A 20,251-nucleotide genomic window follows, 5' to 3' on the forward strand; every position below is an offset into this window, starting at 1 on the left:
CCAAAGACCTACCCAGTGGTTTAATTCAGCCCTTGTATCTTCCATTGATAGAAAAATAAAAGGAAGTAAGGATATGGCCGGTTACACTGCCTTTTCCCTAGAATGACACATCTTTTTCTATGGGCACTTATTTCATTTGGTTGGACTTTTATTCTGTCCACTGTGACAAATGTTTTCTCACCTAATAGCCCTTTCCTGTGGGGTTGTTGTTGTTTTTTATTTCTTTTATTTCCACTGAGAAATCAAAGTAGATTTTACTGCAGTGCTGGGCTGCATTCCAGTTTTCCCAGTGCACCCTTCATTGTTTGTCCTCATGAATGATTCACTTGGATCTGGGGACATGCGCTCTATTTTGAAGCAGAGGATGGTTGGGAATGTGAGTTTCCATCTTGAACTCTCCAGCCTGCCAGTTATATAAGAAACTGTAGAGTGGCTGAAACTGACCAGGAGTAGATGGATAAACAAAAGTGCTGGAAAAGACTTGAGATGTTATATAAATGTTTCTCGGTAGGCTAGAAGCAAAACCGCTATTGTACTGTCTGAAACGAATTGCAAATCTGTGTCCAACCTTCATAACTAGCTATCTTATGAGCCTTTCAACGTGATAACCAGACTCATAGTGTTTTTACATTTACCCACAGAGAAGGACCTGGGTACTCTAACTATTGGCTCCTCCCTTAGAGCTGAAAATGTTGATGTTGGCAGAATTGAATGAAAGGGAGAACTGACCTTAGATCCCAGCCTTTGAGTCTGGGTGCCATTGTCTTGGCCCATTGTGTCGCACTGATACTCTAGCCTTCCAGGTTTCTTTTAGTTGTTAGGAAATAATGTCTATAACTGTCATATTTGAACGTACTTTTGGAGAACCAGAATTTGTGATGAATCTAAGAGGGAGATTCCTTTTTTTTTTTTTTTTTGGAAGGGGAATGTACATATAGGCAGAATGGAGCTTGGACCCCAAATGGAAATTACTGGGCCAGGGTGTAGTCTCAATTCAGTCACTGAAAAGATGAAAGATATTATGAAATACTGTGGAAAATGTAACTAACAAAGCATTATTTTTCAGTTGATTTCCATCATGGACCCTTGTCTCAATCTTCTTTTTCATCCATGTCGCAGATTTTTGTCAAAAGTAGAAGGATCCTTTTTTGTAGGAAGCTCAAGACCCTTTGTTTTAGCTGACAGTCTTTCTCCTTTGAACCCCAGTAGTCATTCTCTCAGCACTTTGCTATCATCCATCATAAGTTTTGTTTTCTTGCTCTTACTTTTGGGTGGCTTGTACTTCATTCTTCATGTATGCAACAAAAACTAAGAGAAAGAGGAAGAAAAACATGACTTGGAGACTTACAGTTCTCCACATCTTTTCAAGGTGTTTCATGAAATTATAATTTGAAAAGAAAGTATAGTTGGTACTAGAGAAATTTTCCCCACAGAAGTTAAGGTTTTGATTTCTTAAAATATAATACCTTCCCATGGAAAAGACAACTTCTCTACTATTTTCTTTAGGTTTAACGTAAGAAATGGTTGAATTTCGTAGTACAGAGGCTACTTAACTGGCAGAACTGAAGAGCTCATGATTTAATACTCAGTTCTAAATAGGAGTGTCACTCTAACAGTAGTTAGAGTGAATTACACTTAATATCAGTCTTAAAATACCGATTAAGCTTAGGATTGTAATGAAAACTTACCTGAGGAACTTTTCTTCACTTTCTAGTAAAATTGGGAATCCTACATGATAATGTTACTCATCTAGAAAAAAAAGAAGCTGTATTTCTGGAGTGAGAAATACCATCATAGCCTTCCCTTATCTTGCTGGGAACTTCATTATTTCAAGATTTATGACTGAGTTCCTGAGGCAGATTTCTGACACCTGGTGGCTTTCCTGCTCTGCCTTCTTTTGTGCACAGGACACCACGTTCTATTTGACTTCTCAAGGTTTCTCATTTCCTGAAATACACTGCTCACTCTATACGCATAGAAGGATAAATATTAGCTTTATGAGAACACGTTTCTGTATGAGTTGAAAAATAGCATATAATAAAAAACACAGGGATATAATATTGAAAATTATAGGTCAATATGCCTTCTTATTATGGGTATATATCTAATCTCTGTGTAGAAACTACGTTTTCAGGGGGGGAAATGTGAGCCACATAATATCACTCATGTCTGTGATCAATTTTCACCCCTCCTGCTTAACACTGTGTTCTGGGTGATTCCGGCCTCACTAGTACAAGGCTTGAGGTTTTTAAATAAAACTCTTTGGCTCCTTGCCATTAATTCTAAGAATTGCACGTGATCCAAATTTGCTAAAATGTATGTGGGTCTCCTTTCTGCTACCATCCCTCTAGCACTCTATGAATTTGGTGGAAATATATAAGAAAATGTTTAGTGGTAATTTTTTTTAGAAATGTAACCAGGAAGCTTTATATAGAGAATTTGATAAATATTAAATTATTATAAGTATTATTTAAATGTGGTACATTTTTACAAACTTTTAAAAATCTCCAAATAATTTTCCTAATTTGAAGTCTACACTTTTAATTACTTTACAAACACTTTTGTAAACTTGTAAACAATTATATTATTTGAGTTGACTCTATAGATACTACACTAGCAATTACATAGCAAAATATTTTGATATTGTCTTGGAACTGGAGCACTTGCTTTGCATGCAGAGATCCCAAATTCAAATGTGCTGCTGTATTACAGACTTGCAGAAGTAGACCAGTATTACAAGTTGTTGCCCCAGGTACTTATCACTACTGGGGAAGCTCCCACCCATTTTTTTTTTCTTCAGTCAGCACACTTTTTTTTAAGCACCATGATTTACAAAGTTCATATATCAGTGTCACTGTCATCCTGTTGCTCATTGATTTGCTTGAGCAGGCACCAGTAACATCTCCATTATGAGACTTGTTGTTACTGTTTTTGACATATTGGAAACGTAATGTGTAGCTTGCCAGGCTCTGCCGTGTGGGCGAGATACTCTCGGTAGCTTGCCGGGCTCTCCCAAAGGGGCAGAGGAATCAAACCCATTTATACATAATTGAATTTTAGACATGCAATATTGCAGCACCAATCCCCCCACTAGTCTTAACCAACCTCCATCATAATCCCTCCTCCAGCCTGCTCGTTTGCCAGGTACCTTTCTAAATTCCATTGTTAAAGTTTGGGCCTCTTGATTTCAGTGTTGTTGACTCTGGTTATTTGTTGACTTTGGATATCTGATGCTATCATTTCTTTTTTTCTTTTCTTTTTTGGTTATTCCTCCTTTTTTTGTTTATGGGCCATGACTGGTGGTGCTCAGGGGTGACTCCTGGCTCTGTGCTCAGAGATCTCTCCTGGTGGGGCTCAGGAGACCCTCTTGGGTGCCAGGGATCAAGCCTGGGCTGGCCATGTGTGAGGCAGTGTCCTGCCCACTGGACTGTCAGCCCGGCTCCAGGTGCTATTATTTCTTAACACCACCTTTGTACTTCAATCTCCTGACCTATTCCTGTTTCTTCTGTCTCTTCTTCTATTCACCCCTCCATTCTTTCTATTCTTCTCTGCCCAATACTCTGGGGCCATGATTGACCTGGGCATCAGCCCTTTAAAATGCTACATTCCTTCATCCAGTTAAAGAAAACTTCATGAGTTGTTTTATTTTTTATTCAGTCAGCTGTGATCTTTCCCAGCTAATCGGTACTTTAAATTAGCAAAATGTTATTCCCAAATCTAAACTTTTGTTACACATTTTTAGCAGTAATAAGAATGTTATATCTACTAATGGTATTCCTTAAAATCACACTAATACCCAGCGCAGAAAAAGCAGAATAAACTTTAAAAACAAGCTATGGATTTAAATATTCTTTCAAAACTAGAAAATTTAATATAATTTTGTTCATATCCTTCATTTCCAACTGGAAATCACTATCAATTTGCCAGATATGCCATTGATTTATACCAAAGTCAATCTTTACTTTTATATTTCCTTGCCATTGTTCCACAAACTAAAGATGGAAAATAATTGGTTTTGTACACTCTTGTTTAAGAGCGATAGCACAGCAGTTGGGCGTCCGCCTTTCATGTGGCTGACCCTAGTTTGATTCCTCCGCCCCTCTCGGAGAGCCCGGCAAGCTACCGAGAGTATTGAGCCCACGCGGCAGAGCCTGGCAAGCTACCCGTGCATGTTGGATATGCCAAAAACAGTAACAATAAGTCTCTCAATGAGAAGACGTTACTGGTGCCTGCTCGAACAAATCGATGAGCAACAGGATGACAGTGACAGTAACAGTGACACTCTTAGCTCAAAAGCAAGAATATTGGACTTATTGCAATAGCACCACTTAATTACCTGTTTCTATACCATTCATCTTATAAAATGATGGGACATTTAAAATGTTAATTTTTCCTATGAAGTAAATTAATACTAACAAACAAAACTTACATATCTACCCCCGTGTTTCAAAATTTGATGCTATCATACTTTTTTTGGATCTCAGTTTCTTAAAGTTAAAAATAATCACTGTTGTTTATACTCATTTATTTTCTCTGGAGATATTATAACAATAATGACTGTTGTGTAGGTTTTTGTATTTTTAAGTTTACATTGATGATGGGCTGTAGCAATAGCACAGTGGGTAGGGCATTTGCCTTGCATGGGTTCAATTCCTCCATCCTTCTCGAGAGCCCAGCAAGCTACTGAGAGTATCCCACCTTCACAGCAGACCCTGGCAAGCTCCCAGTGGCATATTCAATATGCCAAAAACAGTAACAACAAATCTCACAATGGAGATGCTACTGGTGCCCGCTTGAGCAAATCAACGAACAATGGGATGACAGTGCTACAGTGCTACGTTGATGATGTGATACTGAGTTTATTCGTTTTCCATTTTTTTTTCCTCAGCATTATACATTTTTAGAATTATCTCTTGATATATGAACATGTGACTCATTCATGGTGGTTGATTGTTGTATAGTTTTCCACAAATAAAGCATGTCCCCCTTCTCATAATAAAGCATTTGCCAGGTTCTTGTTTACTCTGAAGAGCTGTCTTCCTGTACCCATTTCATCACTCAGCCTTCAGCTTGGGTTCACCATGTGAAAGTGCTGTATCCTACATAGAATAGAATGGGAACTTGGAAAATACTAGTTCCTTGAATTTTGCTGTACTAGTTAGTGCTTTTTAGTCTCTTCTGGTCAATAACATTTTTGTTTTCTTTTGGATTTACTGTTAGTTATGCCTGTATTCTTTTCTACCCTGCTTTTCTATAAGCATTTTCTAAGGTAAATTTACCAACTCCACCTCAATTGAATCTCATTGTGTCTAGACAAGAAAAGAGAAAGGTAGTAAAGAAAATACAAAGAGGTAGCAAGAGAAAGAAGATTGCTTTGCCTTTAGCTTCTGTGGTTCCACTGGCATCCCTGAGAGCTTTCTCATAGCACATTTGCATATTCTGGACTCCATCCTTCACAATCAGATGGCTAGGGAACCCTTTGTTCTTTCATTAGCCCAAGCAACGTGCTTTTCTATCTCAGTTTCATATAAACTTTAGAAAAAGATACATTTTTCAAAATTAAAAAAAATTTTTTTTTGGATCATACCCAGTGGTCCTTAGGGCTTACTCGTGGCTCTGAAATTACTTAGGCTTAGAGATCACTCCTGGCGGGATTAGGGGAATATATGGGATGCAGGGGATTGAACCTGGGTTTGCTCATGCAAAGAAAGCACGCTACCCACTTTACTATCACTCCCAGCCACGAGATGCATGATTGTTAAAAATGTGTGTGAGAGTTGTAAGAGATTGGTAAATCTAACTCAAGTTAAATGTTTGTGTAGTGTTTGTTCCCTTCAAATGGTGGAAGTTATCAAAAAATCTCAAATACGTATTTATTTGTATTTTGTGTTAGTCTCCAGAGTTTGTTTCTTGAGTGGTTTTCTTTTTCCTAGCATGTGCTACCTAATTTTTTGAATAAATTAAGTAATATATCCAGAGGTTTAACTACTAAATAATTGTAGAGGTAATATAGTCAGATCTATGTTTGCATTCGTAGGTGCTTTTTCCCACAGTAGACAGTACCCTCTACACACCCAGAACTGGATGTTGCAGTAGTTGGTGGTAACCTCGAGTTTGATTTGGGAACACCTTCTGTTTGCTTACGTAGGAAAGGTAGATTTTAGGGAGAGGAATGCTGAGTTTTCTGAAAAGAGGAGTGTTAGGCCAAATGAGTTTTGGAATTTCTGATCTACAAGAACATTTGACTTCAATAGTTTGACTTTCTGGGACTGAAAAATGAGATATAAAAACGATATATTAGAATCATTGAGAGCATGGATTTCTAAGAGTTAGTTAAATTAAAGGACCTAGTTGGGGCTGGAGTGATAGCACAGTGGGTAGGGCGTTTGCCTTGCACACCTCTGACCTGGGTTTGATTCCTCCTCCCCTCTCGGAGAGCCCGGCAAGCTACCGAGAGTATCCTGCCCGCACAGCAGAGCCTGGCAAGCTACCCATGGCATATTCAGTATGTCAAAAACAATGACAAGTCTCACAATGGAGATGTTACTGGTGCCCCCTCGAGCAAATTGATGAGCAAGGGGGTCACAGTGATAGTGACAGTTTGTTTAGGAGGTCTCAACTCCCTTAGAAATGTCACAGCTATATACCTTTGAGTTTAAACTGTTTTCAAATTTGGTTTTTGACTTGCTGTTCTAAGATACTACAGTTCTGTTTGTTTCCTGGTGGTTCATTTATATTTTTTTCAGGATTGTGAACTGGGACAGAGTACACCATTAAAAAAAGAAATGCAACTCTAAAAAATTCATGAGTGAAAGTAGTTATTTCTGAACTTGACACAGCCCTTCCTTGACCAAGATTAAGTAATTGTTTTCTTTCAAGATGCTAGGTATTATTACAATGGCAAATGATCTTACCCCTTGTCAAATACAAATTTCTCTGTATAGAGGTTGAAAGTATTGAGAGTTTCATTTGGCTTTCCTTGGAAACAATGTTCTAATCATTTCCGAAAGTCAAATCTATAAGGTTTTTACCTGACTATTCTTATTTCTGTTAAATTTGATGGAGTCTACTAAGGTTTGTGGGAAGTTCAGTGTTTAGCAGTCTTTTTTCATTGAATGTAAGTTCTTAGGAAATAGATCTTCTTTATAAATCCTTTCGTGTATTACCTATGGGCTGGAGTGATAGCACAGCGGGTAGTGCGTTTGCCTTGCAGGTGGCTGACCTGGGTTCGATTCCTCTGTCTCTCTTGGAGAGCCTGGCAAGCTACCACGAGTAACCCGCATGCACGGTAGAGCCTGGCAAGCTACCCGTGGTGCATTTGATATGCCCAAAACAGTAGCAACAAGTCTCACAATGGAGATGTTACTGGTGCCCGCTTGAGCAAATCGATGAACAATGGAATGACAGTGCTACAGTATTACCTATAGCAGCTTCACTAGGCAGTGCCATACTACTCAAGATTTTGTGTTAGTGTGCTTAAGGAAGAAAGTGTATTCGTCTTACCTCACCTATATTTTTCAAGTGTAATTTGTCTAGAAGTATTATATTCTAATATGATGTTATCTGTGCTATATTCTAACAGAGAATCTATGATTTTTATCAATGCCAGCTTAGTTGTAGGTCTGTAGGTAGCACTGGATTCTCACTTTTGTTAAAAAAACAAAGTGAGGCAGGATTCCAACCATGGAAAAATATTTCTGGCCTTTGTCTCTAATGTCCATGTGGAGAAGGCAGCTGGAATAGAGAAGGGATCACCAAGTCAGTGATGGTTGGAGGGATCAATCAGGATGGGAGAAGTGTGCTGAAAGTAGATAAATTCATTTTATGTACATTGAAACTGCTTCTGGATTCTTGAATACCATAAAATAGCTATGAAAAATAAGATAAGCAAAGCATCACTCCTCAAACTCTTGAAGACAAAATTAGGTGAACAGATCTAGGCAGAAAACAAAGCTAATACATGTTAGAAACTTCAAAAAAATTATAAATTTCAAGTGTGCTCTTAATGCTTGAGACTTGCACAGAAGTAATTAAGGACAGAGGATCTCAAGGATACTTATGAAAGAGACAAAATTAGTATAGGGAAACCTCCCTAATTTGGGTGAACTAGAGAGAACACCCTTATTAGAATTGTGTGATGTTTCATCTCAAAGACAATTACATATTTCCAAGTAAATACCCTACAATAAGCTCATCACTTATAAAATCCTCAATGATAACAACCACCAAAACTGTGCTTATGAATCCCTAGTAATTTTGCTCTCATATAATATATACTGGGAAAAATGATGACATTTCCCTTTTAGCTTAGAATCCTAGAGAATTTGCCTTAATTTAGAAAACAATGGCTTCACTCTATAAAATTGGTGGTAAATTTTATTTGAATATAGGTCTCCTGGTACACTCCTTTGACAGACTTTCTGCTAGTTAAATTCAGAAGCTATTTTAAGATTGCAGCTGTATTGGTGGTGAATTCCTTTGAAAGATGATTTACAAGTGACTGAGTAATTTCATTTACATAGAACATCTTATTTTCTCTTAACAGCAGGCTTTCACTCAAGGGAAAGAATAATAAGATGTGAAAAAGCAGGACCTCTGACTTTTAGTTCTGTCCCCACCAAGGGAGGAGGTCAGGGAGTAGGGACATTACCTGGTCAGAGGTAAGTAGGAGGAAAAGATAAGGGGTAAGAGAGGTAACTGTCATCTGTTCTCGGCTGTCATCCAGGATTTGGCATGCAGCCAGAGCTTCTTTAATTTTATCTTTTACTTCTATTGATAGCACAGTGTGTGTGTGTGTGTGTGTGTGTGTGTGTGTGTGTGTGTGTGTACACACACATGTAGGCACACGGCTTACACACAAGTGCTGGAGGCAAGAGGGGGGGATTTCTTTTTAAACAGACACAAGTGGAAAACTTATTTTTCTTGAGAAGGACACTTTTCTAAGCCCTTTCTGAAAATATGATGGGCAACATTTGAATAAATACTGTAGGCAAAGACTCTTCAGATAAAATTCCTGGGCCCATTAGCACTCATTTCAAATTTTTCACACAAAGGACTATTTACTGAACAATGTCACCACTGTTCGAAATTCCACTCTAAATTTTAGCAGAGAACATATAACCACCAAATAAAGATGAATTACGGGAATGGAATGTACTTTTAACTTAAAAGTATTTTTTGTTGTTGTTTTAAGATCCAGAGTAAGAACCCATTAATAGTTGTTTCTTAGAGCTACTCAAATATATACATTCGACAACATAATAAAGCTGTAATTTCTTCTCAGAAAGTGGACTAAATCAGAGTGAAAGATTTTATTTTAAGAAATATCACTTATATTTAAGTATCTCTTTGTAAAAATGGTAGTACTTTAATTAATGAAAATAAATGTTTACTTACATCTTTCTCAGCAAAGCAAGGCAAACCTACCCAGAACTTCAGGGACCTGTTTTTTCCACCTGAGAATTCCTGTCATCTGTGAAAGCATGTTGTTGCTTCACTAGTGATGGAAAACTCTAACATTATATTTTTTAAAATGGATATTGAAAAAGGAGGTGGCAGAACGTAAGTAGTGCTCACCTTTCATTATACTGCACTTTAGAACTTATTTTTCTCTGAAATTACCTTACCAGCTTCATTTTGCTTAGGTCCTGGAGGGCCTGCATAGAACTTTGCCCATAGGTGGCTGTGATTTAAATGTCTGCTCAACAAATAAATAAGAAAATTAATTAAATGTGGCCCACAGAGGTGAGTTTTCGAAAGTCCCATAACTTCCCTGGACTAAATACCAGATGGGAAGGGTATTAGAGACGTAACTCTCCATGCTCACGTTTTCCATTTCCTCTCCAAGGCCCTGCTCTATTTATTGCCATGGCATCTGGCAGGTTTTCTTTTCTGGGCCCAGCATGCCGCATGCTGTGTGTTAGTATTTTCCTGGAATGGAAGACAAGGAAATGCCATTCCTAAAAATATGTTTTATGAAAGTTTAAAAATATAGTGAGACCTTTCATCTAGCTTACTCATTTTGGGGTCCTAATAAATGATATTCACACATACGGGGAGTAAAATCACAGTGAACATGATTTTTGTCCTGCCAAAACTGCTTCAACAGAGTGTGCAAACATTGTCCTCTTCTGTTTCTGAGATATTTTCTTTTTGTGGGTTTATGGCCACAGGCACTTTGTGCTCACTAAAAATAGTAGCTCAAACATTTACTCAGTGCTTATTTATGCCAGCCACTATTCTTCACTTATATTATCAATGATAGTCCTCTAACAGTCCTATATAATAAGTATTTTTTATCATTTATGACTCATAGATAGAAAGAAGCATTTTTTGGTCTTTTTGGGGTGTCAGGAGGCTGAGGAGGAAGCACACCCAGCAGTACTCAGGCCTTACTTCTGCTTTGCACTCAGGAATCATCCCTGGCAGGCTCAGGAGATCATATTGGGATATTGGGGATCAAGCCTGGGTTTACTACATTCAAGGCAAGTGCCCAAGCTACTGTACTATCACTGTGTGCCCACAAATAAAGAAATTTAGACATAAAATTGTTCCAAGAGTTCAAGGATGCTTTTTTCTTTTTTTTTTTTCCTTTATCGTTTCCCTTTTATCTTTTGTTGAATACTCCTTTTATAGGTATGTGGGAGACCACAGTTTCAGAAGAAAATGCGTGTTCATGCAAAGGAGATGAAAGAAATTTTATAGTGAACAGTCATATGCCCACCACGAGGCATCTTCCCATTCCTCTGTTCATCTTGCTTTCAGGCCTATTTGTAAATGACAGCCGTCACTTCAGCTCCTCCTAAACACTGGCATATGGGTCATTACTAGAATTCAAGATTTACCAATTTTCAGAAGGATGTTTGAACCACACCCAGTGGTGCTTAGGACTTATTTTTCACTCCTGACTCAGGATGACTCAGTTGGAAACATAAGCGGTTCTGGTTCTGGGGATTAAACCTGGGTCAGCTGCATATGAAGCAAATGCCTTACCTGCTGTATAATCTCTTCAGTCCCTCCCATTCTTTTGTGATTCCTTGTGTAAACAAACAAACAAAAAGAGTAAAGTTTTCATGTGTTTATTTAAAATAGTTCAAGTGGAAGGGGGGACATTTGGGCCATAGCCAGCTGTATTCAGGGTTTACTCTGCGCAGAGACTACGACTCCTGGCTCTGTCTTCAGGATTACTCCTGCGGATGAGGATTCCAACTGGGGTTGGCTTTGTACAAAGTAAATGACTTAAAACCCTGTATTATCTTTCGCACATTTTAGAATTTTGGGGGAGTGTGCTCTACCAGAGGTGTATATACCAGAGGTGTATACCTGAGCAGGGCTTACTCCTGCCTCTCAGCTCAGGGATCTTGACTGGCATTGCTTAGGGAAACATTTTTAGGGCTTGAGATCAAACTTGGCTTGGCAGTTTGCAAGGTAAATGCTTTAACCATTGTTCTATCTCTCCCAGCCCTCAAAATACATAGATCCTAAGTGTGTATTTTCATTAGTTCCAAGAAAAACATAATTTTGATGCACAGATCTGTGATCTGTGTCAACAAAAAAATGAAGAAAACCTTATACACCTTCCTGACAACTCCCTGTCTGAATTCAGTTCCCAGAGTAAATTAATTCTAAAGTAAATCATATGTAAATAGGCTTTACAATAACCACAAAACACTGTGGTTCTTTATGGTGCATCTTTTCATATAGGGTGGTATCTTTGCATCTATTTTCTCTTGAGTTTGTCAGTGATCCATTTCTATTGATGCTCTATTGTATGAATATATCACAGTGTATTTACCCATTTTCCTATTGGTAGGCACCTGTGCTCTTTCTTGACTATTATGAATGAAAAATTTATGAACATTCTAAAATAAGATTTTTTGTTGTATAAGATAATATTTTCAAATTACATATACAGTAGAGGTCTATATATGTAAAAAAACTATTATAATTCAACAGTAAACTAAGTAATAAAATCATAATATCACACATTCTCCAAAAAAGATAAACAAATAATCAGTAAGTGCATGAATAGATGCTCAACATCATTAGTCACTAGGAAAATATGACCCAAAACCACAAAGAAATACCAGCTCACATCCATTTGTATAATTATTAAAATAAATTACAGAAAATAAGTGTTGGCAAGAATGTGGAAAAGTCGAGGCAGACAACTTTTTGCCTTAATGGTTGTCTGCCTCAATCTTTTTGATGAGAATGTAAAAATGTTTCAGCCACTTGGGAAAATAGTTTATTTCCTTAAAAAGTTAATCATAGAGTTACAGTTTGGTCCCACCAATTTCACTCCTAGATATAGACTTAATATAATTAAAATAAATTCACACAAAAATATAGACATACTTTTTGGAAAAATTATTCCTGATATCCAAAGAATTTAATAATCTAGATATTTAACAAATAATATGTGGATTCAATAATAGTTGTATACATCCAGTGGAATATTGCTCAACAAAAACACTGAGTAAAATACAATAATGAAATAAAAAATACTGATATATGCAACTATGTGGATGAACTTGAAATCATTCTCTGTGAAGGAAGCAAGACTCAAAAGACCTCATGTTATCTAATTCCATTGATATGAAATGTTCTGAATAGGCAACTTCATGGAGACAGGAATAAAATGACTGGTTGTCAGGATTGACAAGAACGTGGAGTGGGTGATAAAAGGGTGATGTCAATGTTCTGGAACTATTTTAGGGTAGTAGCTATGCAACTTTGTGAATATATGAAATATCATTAAACTGTATACTTTCAAACAGAAAAATTGATGGCATGTGATTTATCACTTTTTTTAAAATGTGCCTTTTGATTTTCTGTGAGTACACTTAATTCTAATCTTGTTTGGTTAATTCATGGGAGTCTTTTATGTATGTACAGAGACAACTTTTTCAGTGTTGAATGGAAGTATTGACAGTGAACACTGTTGCCTTGATCCTGATTTTATGGGGAGTCTTTTATTATTTTAAAACTTGAGTAAAATGAGAATTTAGTTCATTTTAAGAGATAAATTCTTAAGAGATACTTAATTTCAAGAAGTCTCTTATATTGCTACTTGATTAGCATTTTATTTTGGGTGGTTTGTGTGTTTTTTTCCCTATGACTTACTTTTCTTAATTCGCTGAATCGATCATGTGTGCATTTTTTAAAATTTCTGGAATCATTCACTTTATTCTTATACTGGATATCAATGAAATAGTGAAATAGAGGCCCACACAGGAGGCAGGCATCACTTCAACGTACATTTTCTGTTTTAAGAACTAGTTATATATTTACTCCTGAATGCAACTAACAGGGTAATTCTAGTCTTCCTTTGTGCCAAAAGAATTATTACATGGTGAGACAGAACAATCATAACGATGAGAATGAATCAAGAATAATGTCACAGTTTTGTATTTTTGTAGTGGTTTATACTGTATACTTCAAAACTCCAGTTTACATGCATCATAGTATAAATCAGAGTATACTCTCTCAACGTTAATTCTGTACAGTCATTTATCCCTTATATTCTGTTGTTCTTGAAAAGTTGCTATTCTTTACCAAAATTCTAGTTCCAAAGTTTTTTAAACCTAGCAATTTTGAGCTTCAGACCTTGAAATTGAGCTAGATCAGTAAGCAGGAGCACAAGCTTTGCATTCAGAAGACCAGGTTCAATTCCAACACTGCAGGTTTTCCCAAGTACTGAACCTGGAGTAGCCCCCACATCCTGCTGAATGTCTAACAAGAGGGAAATAAAGAAAGAATAAAAAGCAGCCCTAAAATTTATTTCTGCTGCTTAGAAGTTGTCTAAGCAACAAGAGTTCTTGAAATTTGGAGCCACATTTCACATCTTTAAAGCATGGATAGTGCACTTAAAAGGCATTATAATGTTTTTCTCAAATTACTTCTTTTTATCTGAGTTTCCTAACTCAGATAAAATCCACTTCACACATTACTTAATTCACATTCATCTTCAATTTCTCACCCTTCCCACATCCAATCACTAAAGTTCTATGCATTTCTCTTGCTAAAGTATCTTTTGAATGAGGTTCTTCTGCTTATTCATAGTTACTATCTTACTGCAGGGTCCTAGTATGCCACATAAGAGCATAGAATTATCTCCCCAAATCTCAGGAAATAGGAATGAATGGGAATGAAGTTTGGAGTTTAGTTAACAGTGTGCCGGTGTTGGATTCACACACATTTGCCGGTGTGACAAATGTGCCATTTGAGGTTAGTATTTGATGTTAATGTGCCGTTTGATATTAACCTGGGGGAGGGATTATAGGAACTCTATATTATCCTTACAACTTTTATCTACGTTTAAAATTACTCCAGTTTTTTTTTTAATTAAGAAGACCCAATATAAAACAGACCTTAGAAACCAAACCTGCCGGGGTGGCTCCTTGCCATGTCTTTTGGAGCCCTTTCATATTCGTGCCCTTGCCTTGCTTGCATTTTTATCGTCCATTGATTTTTGCCTCCTGTATTTATTTCTTCATACATTCTGAAGGCAATTTCTTTTCTTCAAATGGAAGTTGACCTTCCTGTTGATTTTATACATGCAGTTCTTTCAGCTTGAAAGACTTTTCTCAAGCTTTTTTGGTTTCAAAAACCATAGTTTCCCTTCCCTCCCCAACACACACACTGTCTCTCTGTCTCTTTCTCTCTGTCTCTCACACTCCTTTGTTGTTGCTATTGTCATCACAGTCACTGGGAGTGGCATTGACTGAGGGTCACACTTTAGCTGCACTCACACACCAGCTCACGTAGGGTTTTCTGCCTGGCTGTGGTGTGCCAGACCATATACTGTGCTGCAGCACTAGTGGTTCCAATGAAGAGGGCCCCAGGACTGAAGTCAGCACATAGTGCAGCCAGAGAGACCATACTGGCAGCCCCAAGCTTCCCATTTTATGCCCTCTTTATATTATTCTGGATTCAGTTTGGGAGCCTTTTCATTTCTGAAGTTCCTTACAGGAGAGAGAGGTGCTCTTCCAAATTTTGCGTGGCCCTCCTTTACAGTTGTGTGCAAACATCTCTTCACACATGCCTCTTCCTAGGGATGGTTGGTAAACTCCCTATGGAGTGTCGTTCATTACTCTTGTCAAATAGCAGGTGCATGGTAGATGGCCCAAAATATCAAATAAATTGTTAAATAAATGGGGGTGAATAGTAAGGACTGGTTTCCTTTTGGGCATAGTTTGTATTTATTTAAATCTGATTGTTATAAAGCTACAAATAAGCAAATTGATCCCTGACTCCCTTCCTTAAAAGATAAGCATTGGGTTTTCAAGTCACTAATGATCTTAATATTACCAATATGTGTATTCAGAGTATACAAGACGGTTGGGTTTTATTCCTCTAAATAGGAGTTCTACATAATGTCTACTTCATAGTGAATTAAATAGTACTGTGATGTAGCCTTTTCAGTTTTCCAGTATTCGAAGGAGTTGTCAGTAATGCTAGGTGCACACATTCATCTTCGTTAGTTCTTCTAAGGTGATGCTTTTGATGCAGGTGTCTCAGCTACTCTCAGGCACTTTAATTTGCCAATTATTGTACCCATGGCTAAGAACAGATAGTAATTAGTTTCACATTTTGCTCACTGGGCAGCTTAATGTTCCTGTCACCTTACATTGAGTTTAAAATGTGCAAAGCACAAGAAATGTCATATGTGTTTCTCAGGTTCAAGGGAGGGAGATGGTGTTCACACTTGAATTGCTTATGGACATAGAAGTTAACCTGGTTTATTGAGAAAAGAACAACACAATAAGGCAGAGTGCATTAAGGAAAGTAATATGATTATGTGTGTGTATGTGTATATATGCAGTTCTGGGTGTGTCACATGCACTTACACACAAAAAAAAGGTTTTCATGTTTCCTTTTATTTTCTTTTACACACACACAAAAATATCTGAGTGCTAGTTTGATAACTTAGATTACTACCATATAAGGAAGGAACTTTGGTATAGTTAGGATCTTGTTTATAAAAGATCTTAAATCTTACTCAAAATATTTTCTTCTTTGAATGCTCTCAGCCAACAAAGATTACCCCAAACACAGAATGATAGGTACTAAATCTTAGCATTGCAAATATTTACTCTTATGTATTGGACAGGTTTTCTCCAGAAATAATACTAATTCATTTTTTTAAAAAAATGCCATAGAGGGCTGGAGTGATAGTACAGCCAGTAGGGTGCTTGCCTTTATTGCCACCAGTCTGGGTTCCATATGGTCTTCTGAGTATGCCATGAATGATTTCTAAGTGCAGAGCCAGGAGTAAGCCCTGAGCACTGCCAGCTGTGGCCCCCACAGCCACAAACATTAATCCCATTGAAAGGCAGAAAAATTCCCTTTTGAAAAAGTCTAAAAGCACTCTCACAGTTCTGTCTGCTGTTCCTTTTCTTAATACCCTGGGAGTAAAGTTTATTCGTTTATGAAGACTTAACTGGTTGCCATTATTAGAAGAAAAATACATTTAAAGTTATAAGATGTGGGGACATGTCAGATACATAGCATCCCAAATATAAACTTTATTTGCTACTCTCTTAAAGCATGTGTTTGCTTATAATGTTGTTCACACCACTGATAACAGAAAAAGTATTTAATAACTACTCAGAATTAATATGCTGTAGTATGCATGACTGCCTAATTTAATTTATCTCTGATTAAGCCTATTATGTTTGAGATCACTTTACAGAAGAGACTTTTTGCCAGCTGTAAGCTTATTTGAATTGTAATATAAGTTAATAATGTGTGAAATAACTAGTGGTGCCTACTTCTAAATGTTAATTTTGCCAACTGACTTCCCAAGATGATGCATACCCAGATCATTCACTGGCATTTAATTAATATCTTGCATGAAGACCAGGTACTGGAATAAATTTAAAGAATAACTCTCTTACAAGGAAAAGACAACTGAAAGAATAGTGTTCGATCCTGAAATCCAGACAAAAATTATGAAAATAGAGTGAATTAGAGGCACTGACCTCCTCCTCTGTTATTGAAAAATCCATGTAAAACTTTTGACTCCACTCTAATTTAACTACTAATAGTTGGATGTTGACCAGAAACCTTACCTATAACAGAAATAGATCAACAAATTCTCACTTAATGATATACACTAAATTTTAATGTAGCAAATATTCACCATCTTACAAATTTGGCAGTATTTCCCCAGCTATTATTCACTAACTTCTTTTAAATATTGCCATAGAGGGATAGAGCAATAATTCAGTGGACAGGGAGTTTGCTTTTTGTCCCGCCAGCCCAGGTTCAATACCCGCATCTCATATGGCCCTCTGAATTCACCAGGAGTGAATAAAAAGGAAGAAAAATATGTTTCCAGTTATGTGTTTATTGATGCTTCACCTTTATTGTCTGTTTACATGAAAATATGTTAAAAGTAGACATATGCAGTTCAATCATGGGCTGTTACTGATGTAGCCTGACATATACAGTAGCATAGTTTTTGTATGATTTTTGTTTTAAACTGTATTCCTTTAGTATTAAATAATAATTTGTTCAAAGTTGGAACTTGAGGGCTTTCCAAGAGTCTGTGCAATACTAGACTTGATGTCTGGGTGCTGGGAGTTCCTAAGTGGGGCCCCCACTCGGGAGGGAAGAGACTTGGACTATTGCTGTACAGAGGCTTGAGCTCTGAGTTATATCCCAAGTGTGCTGTTATACTTATGCTGAACTATTTCAACCCCTCAATTTTATAATAACTTAGCTGATTATAACTGCCCCTGCCACGCTCACAAATTGGTCTTATACATATATAAGTGTACATACTCAGATGTAGTTTGCCTTGCTCAGAATGTTAACTTGGCAACCATTGAATATATTTAAGTTTAGACATCTGAATGCATCTTATCTACCCCCAACTGTTCCTCCCTCACTCCTACTTTGAAAGTCTCAACTTCCTATTTTCCAACCATCTCAGGCCACAGGAAGTTCCTCTGTGGGCTCTCTTTTAGGTCTTTGTTCATTCTGCCATTGTTCATGTATTCTTTTCTAAGCTTGCTAATGGTTTGGATCTTAAAAATTTAAGTCTTTGTGGTGCTCAAAATCAGTTTCTCAGCCAAAAAAATCAGTAGTTGGTGGTGATTGATAATTACAATGAAAGAAAAAATGACAAGCAAAAAAGTCATGTGATGAATTGTAGGTGATTACATTGAAAGTCAATTTGTGGGTTCTCGTTTGTCTTAAAAGTTGGGGACCAGAGAGCTAGTACAGCAGGTAGGGTACTGGGTTTGATCCTGGCAACCCCTGTGGTCCCTTGAGTACCACCAGGGGTGACTCCAGAGTGTGGACTTAGAAGAAAACCCTGAGAATCACCAGGTATGATCCCAAAACCAAAAAGTGAACTGGAAAGTTTTATGTAATATGTTAATTGCTTTAACTAATTCCTGATAGATTCATAATTTGGATCTCACAATGTATTAAGTTAGTAGTTCTCTGCCCTGACTTATGTAGAATTAGCTAGAGATTTTCAAATATATATGCTCTTGTCTGGGACTCACCTCACACCAAATAAATAATGAAATATTATCAGTTTTTTTTTAAATCAACCTGATGATTCTACTAAGTCAGAATTGGGAATGATTGGGGTAAAATATTTAAAGGTCGCCAAATGTATTCATCTATCTGGTGTTTGATTGCTTTCTAAGCAATTTCAGAATGATAAAAGAGTACTTGTAGTATGAGGATTACACTATGCCACATCCAGTCACCTTCTCAAGCTCTTAAATAAATTGACCCACCTTGTCTATTTGATAGGGTCTCTGCCAATTTCAGCTACAGTCTTATTATGCAGTGATAAACCCTTCACTGGTGGCAAGCCAGGGTAATTGGTCACCTTACTACCAACACACAAATTCTTTAGATTTAAACTCTTTTTTGTTTTGAAAAATAAGGAAAGTATTTTTTAGAAATAGAATATTTTATGAAAATATAAAATATTAGAGCAGTTTGAATCCTTAACAACTTTGGTGTTTTAGAAAGAGACATCTTGAACAGGAAATAAGATAGTATTGCAACAGGTTCCAGTGCAATTCCTATAATTAAAATAAAGGAGAGAGTTTGTTGCATGTAATTAAGGACATAAAAATACGTTTATCTCTGTTGTATAGATGAATTATGAATTTTTAATCATGACAGAGGCTTTAATACAAAATATTAAATCTGGGATTTCCATCTAACAAATCACAAGCTCCTTGAGGAAAATTACTTTTATGTCAGAGGGGAAAAAAATGCTTATTTAAGGTGAAGTGGAAAATTACTGACAGGCATTTTGCCACAGATCTTTTTCTGGTAGGGATTGTTTTCTTCTATACCTTCTTTCATTCTAGCAATAGTTAGACTGGTTTCTTCCTTTTACACACAAATAAATAGTGATAGATAAAGTGATAATAAGTAGGCCTAGAGAGATAGCGCAATGGGGAAGTACTCTTGCACTAAACTGCCCCTGGATGGATTCCTAACACCACATACAGTTTCTGAGTAATGAACCAGGAGTAAATCCTGAGCACCACCAGGTGTGGCGCCAATAGCTTCTCACCCAAAAAATGAAAGTATTTTGCTAACTTAAGAAATAGTGAAATTTAATTTTTAATTCTGCATTTTAAATATATCACATAACATCCACATAAGGATAACAAAATAAAAAATATGGAGTAGAGATATTTAGGAGAAGAAATGAATAAATTGAGATAATCAGGAGGGAAACCATCCAGATTAAAAAGCAGGTAGAAAAATAACGGAAATAATAGAAAGATAAAACCAGAAAGAGGATAGAATGTCAGGAAGTCTTATATATCAGTAATCACACTAAATGTGAAAGGTACAAACTTAGGAATCAAAAGATACAGAATAGCTATGTGAATAAAGAAGCAGAATCCAAATATACTATGCAAGAATTTTATACCAGCTGTTAAGACTAACATAGACTCAGAATAATGGAAGAAACCATTCAATTCTTGACTGTTCCAAGTCAATAATTATATAGAGAAAGGATAATAACTACTGTTCTCATATTTGATAAAACACACTTTCAGATGGAGAAAGGTAATAAGAAATAATACAGATATTATCAAATGATCAAGAGTCATTCCATCAGTAAATATAATGATGATAAAATTATGGCCAAGGAGGTACCTAAGTAAACAAAAGCAGTGATTAACAGACCCCAAGGAATAGATCAACAATACAATCACACTATGAGATTTCACATCCACATATAGCGATGGACACA

At 36.7% G+C, this 20,251-nt stretch overlaps 1 protein-coding gene across 2 annotated transcripts in view; it reads left to right on the forward strand.

Annotated features, from left to right (window-relative positions):
• Positions 1-20,251, forward strand: part of ENOX1 (ecto-NOX disulfide-thiol exchanger 1) — a 649,231-nt gene that overhangs the window by 342,761 nt on the left and 286,219 nt on the right. The window lies entirely within an intron of this gene.

This window comes from Sorex araneus, chromosome 1, assembly GCF_027595985.1.
Source record: "Sorex araneus isolate mSorAra2 chromosome 1, mSorAra2.pri, whole genome shotgun sequence".
Lineage (NCBI taxonomy): Eukaryota > Metazoa > Chordata > Mammalia > Eulipotyphla > Soricidae > Sorex > Sorex araneus.